Raw genomic sequence first — 14,420 nt, 5'->3', positions numbered from 1 at the left:
AAATACACAGAGAGCTTTTCTGCCAAAGAGTTCAAGTATGCTTATGTTTATCCTCAGAATATCCCTATGGAATAGAGGCAACCAAGGCACAAAGAAGTTTAATGACTTGAAAAAGTCTAGGTGAGTTAGTAGCAGAGCCAGTGTTGGAACTCTGTAACCTCCACCTCCCTCCCCCCATCTCCCCATAGTTGGCCCCCTCTCTGGAAAATTCTGAAGATACTTGGGACTTAAAATTGGATGATCTGGGTTCAGTCACGGCTTATTAGTCATATGACTTTTGGCAAGTCAAGCGTTCTTTGGGACACAATATAGCTTTGATTCTTTTTGTTGAAGTTTATTTCTGTGTTTTCTTTAGCTCTCTGTAATACAGTGTTTCCAAGTTATACTCAGACTATTTTGAAAAACAAATTCTATGTCTGTAAGAAATAACGGCAGCAAAAAAGCTCAGATTTGGACATTGCTCTTTATTCCCTGTGCAAGTAAGTGACTTGTGATTAAGGATACACAAGATATCACAAACAACAATTAATTTTATTGCACACAACGTTTATTATATTTTCCTTTTAAAAACCACAGGTTGGTTTAGTGATTTGCTACAGGATAATCCTAACTTCCTTGTTTTGTTTTTAACAAAGATGAAAATATCTAAACCACTGGATTCAGAATTAAATTATATTATTTTCACGAAAAAATTAGTGTCAAATTAAATGTCAGAATTTACGAACATTCTTATTTCCATAGTAACAAACTCTTACAGTTGTGCATTTAATATATTTTGTATTTATAAAGGATACTAATTTTGAACAACTGGTGACTTAAGACCAGATTTTATGTTATAAAATTTTTATAGATTAATTATTAATTAGCTAATTAATAACCTAGAAAAATGGTGTTACCTTTCATATGATAACTAAACAATAGATATGAATCTAAGCCCCTAAATATCTCCATTAAAATCCTTTCACCGAGTTCTGGGTTTTTTTGTTACAAGTATTTTGATTGCATAGGAATTTGAATTCCTAACATTTTCGATATGGGAGTCTTTGATTTTTAATTGTACACATTTGTTCCCTTAAGTTTGAACAGGCATGAATGTGAGAGAGTAATTTGTTGTTCACATTTACATTTCACTGTTCATATCAGGTCATTCTTATCTAGCTTGTGTCTGATTCTGGTGCTACTTTTTTGATAATTCTGAGATTGTAAGTAAAAAAAATTCAACTTTGTGAAACATTGTAATTAGCCACAACTGAAAAGTGCTTTGAAACTGTTTGCAAAATATGTGTGCAAAGGTAGTTTCTAATTGCTGAAAAATCCACTTTTTAAATTGTATTGCTTCAAGGGTACTTTTTCAATGAATACTTAACATAGCTAACTCTCAGCTTTCTCTGATACTAAAGCCCAATGAAGAAAGGATTAATGTCAATTTAAAGGCAATTCAGAAATTTGATTTGGCTTCTCAACTTTAAATTTCTTTCACAACAAATGTTTTACCAGAAAAATAGAAATGGACCATCTGCTTAAACCTTCATCAAGTGGGGAGTAGCCAAGGTAGTAGAGAGTCAACAATGTTGGTGATTCATTATTGGTATGAGAATAATTGAAAACTGATTATAATTAGATAAAGTACATGCATAAGAGTTGTATACTTTTAACAGAAAAACTCCACACTTTCCCCCAACTTTCTCCAAAACTCCCCAACCTCCCTACTTCACCTAAGTTGGACATTTAAAATTTTTCATTTTTAATTTTTACACTATGTATTTTTAAGTCAGTTGCCAGCGTCACATATATTATAAAAATAAATACATGGCTTTCCTTTACATTTTCTCATCCAAACCTAGATTTTGGACCCTGTGACTCTTACTACTTTTTAATTTCTATTTGTGGTCCTAATGTTGGCATGTTGTTTTGGGGGCCTTGTCTAAGTTCTTAATACCCCTGCTCTCAATTTTTGGGGTTTCTGTTTTCATTGACTTATATTCCTCTTTACATTCTTAAATATTATGGATGCTTTTTGTTGATGTTTTCTCTTATATGTATATCGAAGAATTACACAGTCATGTCTGGGCTTTTTTTCCTCACTGGCTTCTCTTCTTGCTTTTCTGTTGCTTCATTTTCTTTGTATAATTCTTCTTTGTATTTTATTATGCAGAATCACATTCATTTCTGTGTCCTGAAACCAAGTCAGTCGATGGACTCGATAATATATTTAACAAAGCTATGGCAAATCCTCTTGTCTGTGCTGTTAATGAGTCCTGTGATCTGGTGGGAGATGTAGAATGGTCATGCATGAACTGGTGGCCTGTTACTGAAAATGACTGGACGCATAATGCTTTTTTATGTGTAAAGCCAGAGAATGGTAGAGTTCCATGCTAGATTCAGTAATTTCCATGGTACTACTTTGGGCACCTGTTTGGGAAAATGGATGCATTTTCATAGTTTACTACTAATAATTAAAGGCTCTGCTCACTGGTGACTTTGTGTTATTAAACCATAGCAATATATCTTTAGTTACTGCTACTTCTATATCCCATTTAGAGATATGCTATCTACAAAAAGTTCTGTAATTTTGATTGATAATACAGACGACTTAAGGATCAGTTTGGGGGAGAATCAACTGCTTAAACAATATTGAGCCTTTCAGTTTATGGACATGGTGTCTGTTGTTTTTAGATCTTTGATTTATTTTATCAGTGTTTTATAGTATTTAGTTTATAGATCCTGCACATATTTTGTTAGATTTGCATCTTATTATTTCACTTCCGTAGTGCTATTGAAGTAGCACCTAATTTTTTGAAACAAAATTCCAATTTTTAACTTTTGGTATATAGAAATAGGGTGTTGTTGTTGTTTTTATAGGCGTTGTATCCTGCAACTTTACTGAAATCGTATGTTAATTTTGGGGCTTTTAAAAATGAAATCCATGGTATTTTCTGTACAGGTAATTAATATCTTCTGTAAATAGAGACCGTCGACTAATTCTTGAACCATGTGTGACTTTTCTTTCTTGCGTTATTGTTCTGCTTAGGACTTCTGGTATTAGAATTGATAGAAGTATATTGGGAGAAGCACTCTGTCAGGAGCCCTGAGCATTCCTTAATGTCCTGGGGTATGCTGGGTATTGCTGGGTATACCAAGATTGCAAAGACCTGACTGTTCTTTATCTGGTCCAGTTCTCAGGGTTGTGTTTGAAGCTAGCAACTTTTGAAGTATGCAGTAGTGACTCCCCAAAGAGCAGATTTGCTTCTGTTTGTTATAAAAATGGTAAATTTTCTAAGCTCAATGTTGTTTGGCTGTAGTGCAGATCCACTGTATACAGAGTATTCACCTAGGCCCCTCTGCCAAGGGAACTTAGATGGGAAAGTGAACTGTCGCTGTCGTGATCCTCTTACTGCTTGCTGTGTCATGGGTAATAGGGTCCTTTCCCAGTGATCCAGGCATCTTATGTCTTCTACCAGCGTCCATGACAAGAACAGATTAGCTTCATAGCTTGCAAGTAGAGTGAAATCCTAGACCCTTCGTGATTTTTGACAGTTTTGGAATAAGGTCGTGATGTTGACAGAAACATGGCTTCCTGCAAGAAAAAAGACAAGTGCCCTTGTGGGCCAGTTTAGGGGATATGAGATCCAGTAGCAAATGCTCTTGTTGAAGTGGGAAGCTGGTAGATCCCCTGCTGACTTACCTGTCAATGAATATTTAGAGGCTAAGCAGTGAGAGGTAGAACAGAGCTGCCTGAATGATGCTTTGGTTGATGCTCACTCTCTAGGCTAGAGAAGGAAAGAGTGTTGTTATCACGTCAGTAAGGCAGTCAGCCTCTGGGCCCTAGGCAAAGGGCAGTATGGCTGTAGCTGCTGCATCAAGGAGTCCCCAGAAACTAAAATAAAAGGTGTAGCAATGAGGATGGGTAGACTGAATACATTATTACTTCATTTGTAGAATTCAAGTAGGCAGTTTGAACATATATGTAAGTCTTGTTTATTGGTGCAGAGCTACTCTTTGTGCCCTCTGATTCAGCTCTTTCCTTTAATCTCAGCTGCTTAAGGTGAAGCCTGGTATGGTAGGGAACTTCGAGGCTGGGGGAAAATTCAAACTTTTACAGCTCTGTTGGATAGGGTGCCCAAGCACCATCCTACCTGGTCCTTTCGGGGGAAAGTACGCGAGGTGGCAAAGGAAACTGAAGGCTCTGAGGGCTGCACAGTGGAGCTGTAGCAGTGTGCACAGGGCAAATTAAGGACGCCCAGGCTATTGCAAGAGCTGGAAGGCATGCAGGAGGAAGTGGCATGCACCCTGGGGTGAGGAGCCATGCAGAAGAAAAGCCTCCTACCACTTCAGTCCTCCTCTGCAGGCTAGCCTCCCCCACTACCATGTACTCCTCATGCTCCTGGTCAGAAAATAATGTCTTCTCCTGGCAGCTATGGCTATAGTGCCTGTTGTGTATGTGTTAAATTCCTTAGTCTATGTTCCTGCAGGGGGGAAAGCAGTCAAATTTAAGAAAAGCTAGAGTGTGGGTGGAGTCTCGGGGCCTGTTCAGTATACTGTTGTTCTGGCTTCCTCTGCCAAATGTATATTTGGTATTGCCATTTTTACTTGTACATACTTACACTGTGAATGCTTATGAGTTCACAGGAGATTCTCCCCGTTCGTGGGATGCTGCATGTCCCCTCCCTGAGTGATCCAGCACAAACAATGGATTATCCCTAGAGGATAGAAAAGAAAATCACAGCTTTAGTTAAAGACACAGGGCTGTTAAGGTACTCAGGCCATTTCTTAGTACAGCAGTGCCACCTGCCTGACCCAGCTACCAAGTGCACCTCTTTTGAAAAGGCCTACTGCTAGGTCTTGTTAAAACTATACACCTGACTCATAGACTCCTTGCAACTCTCTGGCATGATACTGCCATTTTGACTGTTAACAAGAAAAGGACCCAAGAAATTGTATTGATCAAATGAAATTGGTTTGTTCAGCTATGGAGCCAGCCTGGCCTTAGTGTCATCTTGGTGTTGCATGAAGGGGCAGAAGTGACCCCTTTTGGGAGAAACCGTATTTCTTACTCCTGAAATAGCATCTCTCACTTCTTGAAGCAAAGACCCTGGCTTAGTGGGCCAGAAGTTCCTGTAAACACCTTGGCCTGGTTCACTTATGGTTCAGCCCAGATACAAGCTGATGGTATCCATTTTGCTGCCGCAGATTTCAACCAGTGCCAGCTACAGAAAACTGAGAGTGGATGTCATCGCTTGACTCTGTTCTCATAGCTCTGACCAGTACACCCCTAGATGAACATTGTAGGTGTTCTTATGGACTCTTGGGCTTCTTGGGCCGTTGCCAGTAGCCCAGTCGTCAGGTGTGCCATTTGGAAGATCAGCAGATCAAAAACATCTCTTTGGGGCTGTAAACTATGGAAACAAATTGTGGCTCTCAATCAGTTTGGCTTATTCAAGGCTGTACTTCCCAGATTGCTGCCATTTCTACCCAGATCCATTATTGTTTTGGATATAGCAACATATCCGTCATAATAGACTGGGCAACCACTGTGTCCTGGGTTTTGGGAAAGGGGATTTCTCAACATCCCTTCCCTACTTCCACTTGTAGGACTAATTCTTTTTCCTCTGCCAGAGGTATAGGTTTGGTTTGGTTTGGTTTGGTTTGGTTTTTTTGCTGTTTCCTTCCCCTAGCTTTAATGGGTTTTCAGCAGTGTCCAGAGAGTGATAGGATTTGTTGCACTTCCTTAATTGGTTTCAGGCCTTTTTTCCCCTTTGTGTTAGAGATGGTGGAAAGGATCCAGGCTGGACTTTATGCCTTGCTCTCAAGGCTGCTACTCTCACCAGTCCCACTCCAGGAGGGGCACTTTCCCGGGCCTTTTACTCTGCACCTAATCTTTTCTTGTGTGTGTGCGCGTACCGGTGAGGTTTTTGAAGAACTTTTGGATACATAAGCCTTCCCTTTTTTGTCTATGGCCTCCATAGGTTCTGTATCTCTTGCTAGCACACGTTCAGCCTCTAGCAATTCATTAACAGTTTTAGCTGAATTACTCTTAGTGGTATCCAGTATTGTTTTCCTAAGGGTGCTCATGTCCTGTATGTTCTTCAAGGCACCTGTTTTTCCTTAGAATTTGAGTTGGTTGGTTGCCCTATAACCTCAGCTCTCCTGGCAGTTATTTACCATGATAATAGATTAATGTCATGACCCACTTGGTCATGATAGGATACCCAATAAGATATTGCATGATTTTATTTGCAAATATTTTGGTAAAGTCTTTTGTCTATATGAATATTCATGATCTGCCATTTTCTTTCATTGTAATGTTTTTGTCTGGTTTTAGAATCAGGACAGCGTTGCTATGTAAAGTGAATTGTAAAATGTTTTCTCTTTTTAAAAAAAATTGTGTAAGATCGAGACCAGTCCTTCATTAAATGTTTGGTAAATTCAAAGGAGAAGATACTTGAGCCCAGGAGGTTTTATGTTATTTAAACCTTTTAATTATAAATTCAAATAATTTAATAGTTGATGGATTCAGATTTTCTGTTTTCTTATGTCTGTTTTGATGATAAGTATACTTTGAATAATTCATTTATATCATTTAATTTGGCAAATTTATTAGCATCCATTTGTGTTTAACAGTTTCTCATTATATTTTATTATCTGTAGGATTGGTACTGTATCTCCCTTTCATTACTGATACTGGATATTTGTATCTTCTTTTTTTCAGTTTGCCTAGAGGTATATTAATTTTACTTATCTTTTCAAATAACCAGCATTTGGTCTCACTGTTCTTAGTGAACAATGTTCTTCTTATCTCTATTTTATTGATTTCTGCTCTTACCTTTAGTATTTCCTTCTATCTACTACTTTGGTGAAAGTATCTCTAATAGACTTAATCTCTTTTTATCTAATATGTGCTCAATACAGTTTTACCTATGTTTCACAAATTTGTGTATCTCACTCATTTTAGTATGTCTTTAATTTCCCTTGTATATATTTGCTGACATCTAGGTTATTTTAAAAAAATTTCCATTTCCAAATATTTGGTAATTTTTCTAATTTTTTGTTACTTATTTCACATTTAATTCCATTAAGAGAACAGAATTGGTAAAATTACAGTTTTGAAAACTGTATTTAGGTTTGTTTAGTGGCCCCAAATACAGTCTGTCTTGGTGAATTTTCCGTGTTTGAAAAGAATGTGTTTTCTCCCATTGTTGGGCATAGTGGTTTTTTTTGTTTGTTTGTTTTTGCGTATCTTCAGCATTTAATTTTATCTTAACATTATAATGTATCTTTGTTTGCTGATTGTTTGATGTTATGCCAACGTCTTTTTTTTTTTAATTTTTTTTATTATGTTAGTCACCATGCAGTGCATCCCTGGTTTTTGATGTAAAGTTCGATGATTCATTAGTTGCGTATAATACCCAGTGCACCATGCAATACGTGCCCTCCTTACTACCCATCACCAGCCTATCCCATTCCCCCAACCCCCGCCCCTCTGAGGCCCTCAGTTTGTTTCTCAGAGTCCATAGTCTCTCATGCTTCATTCCCCCTTCTGATTACCCCCCCTTTCTTTATCCCTTCTTAAATGTTAAATAGCTCAAGTTGATTGATAACTTTGGTCCTGTCTTCTCTAGCCTTCCTGATTTTATTTTTGTTTGTTTTACTAGCTTTTTACTGAAAGTAACTTTTTATTGAAAGAGGAGCTGTAAAGTTTCCAACTTTAATTCTGGGTTGGTCTATTTCTCCTTTGACTTTTTCCAGTTTTTACATCATAAATTTTTACTGGATATATGCACATTTAAGGGTATTATGAAATGTATGTCTTTAACCCCAATATTCTTGTTCTGACGTCTGCTTTGTCTGATTTCAGTGTAGCTACTACAGGTTTGTTTTGTGGTTTACATCATACGTATTTTCTTAGTCTTTCTTTTTAACTCTTCTGTATATTTGTTTTAAAGGTATGTTTTTTTGCAGATTGTAATAATTTGCTTTGGCTTTTTTTCTGTTCTGATTTCTATCTTTTAATTGGCATATAGAGCATTTACATTCAATATAATTTTCTATATCATTAGATTTAAGCCCTCCACTTGACATTTGTTTTGTTAGCTCACTATTATTTGCTCATTTTTTTCTTCCATTTCTTACTTCTTTTGGATGGGATAATTTTTACTATTCCATTTTGTTTGGATTTTTAGTAATTAATTTTTAATAATAAATAGAATAAATAAAATGGAGTACTGAGTAGTCTTCTGACTTATTACCTATATTTTTTTAGTTTTCTTATTTTAGTGGTGGTTTTAGGTTTTATGATACACATGTTTAACTTATCACAGTTCATTTATAAATTATAGATCACACCATATATGTTAGATCCTTATTACCATATCACTTCCTTTGTCCCTCTTTCATCTTTGTGCTGTTTTTATAAAAGAAATTTACTTCTGCTTTAGAAACCTCATAATTGTTACTTTTTGTTTTAAACAGCCAATCATCTTTTAAATTTTTAAGAAAATTTTTATATTTATGCATATATACTTGACCTGTGAACAACACGAGCGTTGGATGCTGACCCCCATGCAATTGAAAATCTATGTATAACTTTTAACTCCCCCCAAAACTTAACTACTAATAGCCTATTGTTGACTGGAAGCCTTAATGATAACACGCATAGTCAATTAACACATATTTTGTATGCTTTATGTGTTGTATACTGTATTCTTCAAGTAAGCTAGAGAAAATACATTTACGGTACTGTATTTACAGAAACAATCTGTATAAGTGGATCCACACAGTTCAAACCTGTGTTGTTCAGGGATCAACTGTCACTTTCTGACACTTTTTTTTTTTTTTTTGGGGTAGTGCAGGCTTTCTGGCAACAAATTCTTTCTGCTGTTGGTAAGAATGTGTTCTTTTGTTGATTTTGACTTTCACTTGGTGTAGAGAACCATTTTTTTTCCTTGATCATTTAGAAGTTATTTTGTTGTTTTCTGGCATGTGTAGTTTGTGATGAGAAGTCTGGCCTTTCTTATCTTTGTTCTTTGTTATGTAATATGTCGTCTTCCTCTGTCCCTTTTCCAGATTTTCTTTTTATTTCATTCTATCCATAATTTCACTGTGATGTGCTTTGGTGTGTGTTCTTTGTGTTTCCCTTCCTCCTTTGCGTGGGGCACACATAGATTCTTGGGTCTGGGATGCTGCTGCTGCTGCTGTTTGTTCTTGGTTTTTGGCTTTCTTAACAAATTTGAAAAAAATTCGTTCTTCAAATACTTTTTCTTTCTCACATCTTTCCTCTCCTTTGGGACTCTAATAACATATATTTTAGACTCCTGGTATTGTCACACATACCACTGATGCTGTGTTCATTTAATTTTTTGTAGTTTCAGTTTGGGTAGTTTTGGTTTGCTCTCATTTTAGGTTCTTTGATCTTTTCTTTTGTAGTGGCTGATCTACCTTGAGCCCTGCCAGTAAATTTTTCGGTTCAAATACTGCGTTTTTCAGCTCTAGAGATTTTATGTGATCAATTTTTATGGTTTTCATTTCTTTTTTCATTGTGTTTATGTTTTAACTTTGTGTTCATAGTTACAATAGATATTTTGAGGTCTTTGTCTCTTAATCCTGTCATCTTTTTGCATCTTGATAGCTCTATTTTTTTTTTTTTAAGATTGTAAAAAAGTAATCTGTACATTCAATGTGGGGCTTGGCCAAGATGGAGAGTTGCACACTCCTCCCACTGAGCCAGCCTGGTGCCGCTCTAATAATTTTTGATTGGATACTGGCCATTGTATTTGAACACTGTAAATGGATTTTGTTGTCTTCCTGTAAAGAATGTTGCACTTTGTTCTGTCAGGTAGTCAAGTTACTAGTGGATCAACTTGATCTTTTTTAAGATTTGTTTTTAAGCTATATGGGGGCAGCTTCAGAGGAAACTTTACTGTTAGACTAGTTTAGCCCTACCATTAAGACATCATCCTTCATAGATATATACTGAATGCCCCTGTGTTCAATGGTATCTTTTCATTTTGGCCTTCAAGCTGGAACATCTTGCAGTGCTCTTGCTGTGAACTCTGAGAATTGATCAGTTTGCAGGCTTTCTGGTTGTTCTTTGCTTGGCCTCTTTGAGTCTCACCATATGTTTTCATAACAATGTTTTTATGAAGATTCAAGAAACCCTAAATACACATTTCTGAAACTGTTTCTCTGCTTAGCTTGCCTTTTTCTATTATTTTTACCTGTTTCCCCATCTAGTTACCTCAGCCTTCCTTAACTCACATTTGTAAGTCCTGTACCAATTACTCTATTCAGTTGGAAGCAGAAGTTCCAAATTTGTTTTAAAGACTAATTATCCTATAATTTCTTTTAGTAATTAATTATGAACTGTCTTGGGGCATTCTTTTTACTGCTGTCTTTAAGTGATTAAACTCTTTGTTTTACTTTTTATGCCTTCTTATGTTATAGTCTAATAATAAGCTGGTGATTTTTGTGTCTTGTAATTCAGAGTCTTTGCATTTAAAATACCTATCCTGGACAATTTTCTTTCATAAGTGCCTCTGTTACTTTTTTTTCCTCCCCTGTTGGAGAAAAAGGTGACAGTGCTGGAGAAAAGATCATATAGCTCTGCAGATTAATGTCTTTGCAAATTTATGTCTTCTGTCATTTCCCCTTCTGTCACAGGTGTTAGATTGACTAGGGATTGGGAAACTTTTTCTGTAAGGGGCCAGAGAGTAAATATTTTAGGATTCGTGGGCCATATACAGTCTGTATTGCATATTATTCTTTGTTTTCTTTTCTGACTCTTCAAAAACGTAAAAACCAGTCTTAGCTTTAATGCTTGGTCTGTAGGCGTTAGTCTGATAACCTGTGACATAGACCACTGCAACTTTGTTCAAGCAACCTTCCCTTCTCTCTAATTTATACCAGAAGACCTTACTTCTTACTTCATTGATAAAATAGAGGTTTGAACTTTGTCAACCTCTTGCTTCCTGTGTATCCCATCTGAAAGCCTATCTAGATCTTTGGTTATTTGTCTGTCTTTCATTGTGTCAAGAGAAGATAATTACATATCCTTTCCTTTAAGCCTAAGTGTACTGTGTGGATTCCTGCTTTTGCCCTCTTCCAAGTTCATTTACAGCTTGTTCCATTTTGCTGTCATATGGATTATCTTCCTCTATTCTTCCAACTGTACTATATCAATGTGTGCTCATTTGCTGTTCCGCCATTTTAAAGTTTGTGTTTATGACCTCTCAAAATGTTGATTTTTAAGGGAAAAAAATCCAAACCACCACAACAGTTTATCTTAAGTACTTTCAGTTGAGTTCAAATTGGAAATGGAAGAAAATTCCTTTTAAGCTGTAATAAAAATGTATAAGTACAAGGTATTTTTATGATACATACTTATGAGTTAGTTGATCTTGGCCATGTTTTCCTTCATTTTCCGCCAGTGACAACATAGTAAGACTAATGAATTAGAACATTTCAAGTAAAAATGTTCTATGTTGGGAGGGATATAGTTCTCTAAAAGGCAAAAAACAAGTACAGAGTTGTTGGGTTTTTTTTTTTCTTTTTTTTTTTTAATTCAGGAATCAGACTAAATCTAGGCACATTGTGTCACAGCCATCACCTCACAAATCTGCCAACGCATGTCCTTTCTGAGCTTCAACACAGCTGCTGTCCCAGCCAGTCTCTCTTCTTTCCTCTTCTTGATAGTGGTTTGCATTAGTGTTTGGTTAATAATGGGGAAGGAAAAATAAAAAAGAATCCCTTCCTCATTTTTCTTATGATATTACGGATTTTGAAAACAGTAATATAAGTCAAGTAGCAGTGACTTCTGGATCATTCTCATACTAAGAAACATGAAGGGCATTAGGTGTTTTAAATATAGATGAATCCATTTATATAAAAAATAGACTTTAAGGAATAAGGTTACTTATGAAGAATAAAGGCACATTAAAAAACTACATGTTCTTACAACAATTTGTTCTATTCTTTTTTTTTTTTTTTGTAACGTAGTTATTCCTCCCCCGCTCCCCACACAACAGATTTGTAATGTAAGAATAGAATCATGGCGCAGCCTGCAATTCCCAGAGGTAAAACACACAGTACTAGACTTCCATCTGTAGATTTTACTTTTCAGATTTTATGTATTTTTTTGAGTTCAGTTCAAATTTGAAATCATTTTAAGCTTTCAAGGACTGTATTTATGTTAGGTTCTCTTAAGTGGCTACATCATGGAGCAGTTATTTATGCTCTGTGTTAAGTATTTTGTTAGGTGCAGTTATCCTTTGATTATTCTTTTGCAATCATATATACTAGTTTGGCAATGCTTTGTATCTTAAATTTTAATTGCTTGCTTTTGTTTTGTTTGATTAGTTTTGTAATTGTCTTTTACTCTTGAATTTTCCCCTCCCTCCCCCTTTTTGTTGGACATACAATGGCATTATTAATGAGTGTTTTATCTATTTGAGTAAATTTCTAAAATTAGTTTGAATTGGATGTTTTAGATATGTAAATATAATTCAAACCTATTCAGAATTGAAGAAAGATGCTCTGAATGACCTGGAAGGTTTCATAATACAATAATTTAATATTCTTAAGTGCATGTTTGACATTATGCTTAAATTTGAGGGTATTTGAGTCTAGAATAAAAGAACTTTATTGGTATCATAATAGCTGTGTCAAATATTTAAATCTGTTGAATCATAGATAAACTCTTACACTAGTAGAATCAAAACTGTGCCATGCTATTCTCTTTTTTTGAACATGTAATGAAGATATTTTAGTTAAGTTAAAAATACATTTGTTTTCACTAGCTTTAGAAAGGAGACCAGTAAAAGTATTTTCACAGTGACTTAAGTTACCTGAGGTAATTGCTCCTTGAAAACATTAGATGAGTTAACATTTTAGGTTTTGACTGTTTTAACTTGTCTTGGAAGATGACTTGATTTTTAGTGATTTGTTCATTTGCAGAGACAACAGTGTGTAACACATACTGGTGGTGTTGATGTTCAGGGAGTCATTTAGCTAATGTGTGAGCCTTGGCCTGCCCATTTCCCCAGACTTCTCCTGATTCGTTCTCTATATTTTTTTAAATTTTCATTAATGGTACCATGTGGAATAACTCTCATAGGAGTCATATTTAAAAACCAGGGAATTCTTGAAATTTCTATCATTTATATCTTTTGAATGTACTACATTAATATGGGAGATTTGACTCGTACTTAAAATTGTAGTTCTTTTATGTTGTGGAGACATGACTATTGTTCAGGAGATTATTTTAAATAAAATCAAAGTCACCATAGAGAAAGTCTGATAACTTGGTTAGTCATTTAACAGATATTTATTTAGTACATCCTAGGTGTCAGATGGTACGTAAGGTGCTGAGGGAAACAATGATAAATAACAAGCTTGTAGTTTAGTAAGGGAGACAGACAAATAAATACACCATGATGGTACAGAGTTGGTATAGTACTAAGGGTCAAGTATGAGGTGCTAAGAAATCGTAAGAGGGGCACTACTCTGGAGGGATATGGTCAGGGAATGCTTCCTGAGCTGTGGAGTTGAGTCCCCCAAAGAGAGTGGAAATAGGACTGACCCCTGAGAAACTGTGATATGTAAGGGATGGACATAGGGAGAGAAGACCACAGAGATGACTGAGAGGCAGTGACTAGAGGGCACACTAGAGGGTGTGCTGTGATGGAAGCAAAGAAAAGAGAGTGTTTCATGGCTGGAGTAGTCAACTTTGTTAGATGTTGCTGAGACTTCAAGTAAGATGAGATTGAAAAGTGGTCTTAGGATATAACCCCCCCACAAAGTAATTGGTGACCTCAGCAAGCACAGGCACTGAGATAAAATGAGCACTTGTAAGCACATTTTCCATGTTAAGCACTGGTGTAAGCACATTTTCAGTGAAGAAGTAATTTCAGGTGTCAAGTGCAGTTATTAAAGCATTTCATGTTTTGTGGAAGAGGGGAGTCCATAAGAATAAAGCTAACTGTGGAAAATTATTTTTAAAGACTATGATTAGAATAAAAAGCTGATATTTGAAATTTTATAACTTGAAACTAGATCATAAAAGAGAAAGAAAAATAGGTTTTGTAAGTATAGCCTGGATTTGAAATAACTGGGATTTAATCTAAACTCTGCCAATTACTAGGAGTTTCATTTTATAGATAATGATAAATGGTTATTGACAGAATTTAATGAGATAATATATGAAAGAATATTTAGCATGATGCCTGACAGGTGTGCATATAAATATGTGATATGCAGAACACTTTATATATAACTATACTGGTTAATAATTTCATTCTAACTCAACTTTTCAAAATTATACCTATTCTTTTTTTTTTTTTAATGATTTTTTATTATGTTAGTCACCATACAGTAAGCCTCCTGGTTTCGATGTAAGTTCGAGTGATCATTAGCTGATATAACACCCA

At 35.7% G+C, this 14,420-nt stretch overlaps 1 protein-coding gene across 1 annotated transcript in view; it reads left to right on the top strand.

Moving 5' to 3' along the window:
- The window catches only part of COG5 (component of oligomeric golgi complex 5), a 277,974-nt gene that overhangs the window by 77,051 nt on the left and 186,503 nt on the right, over positions 1 to 14,420 (top strand). The gene's annotated exons all lie outside the window — the stretch shown is intronic.

The sequence above is a fragment of the Ursus maritimus genome, unplaced genomic scaffold (assembly GCF_017311325.1).
Source record: "Ursus maritimus isolate PB19 unplaced genomic scaffold, ASM1731132v1 scaffold_3, whole genome shotgun sequence".
NCBI classification, from domain to species: Eukaryota; Metazoa; Chordata; class Mammalia; order Carnivora; family Ursidae; genus Ursus; species Ursus maritimus.
This window is presented reverse-complemented; position numbering and strand designations above follow the sequence as displayed.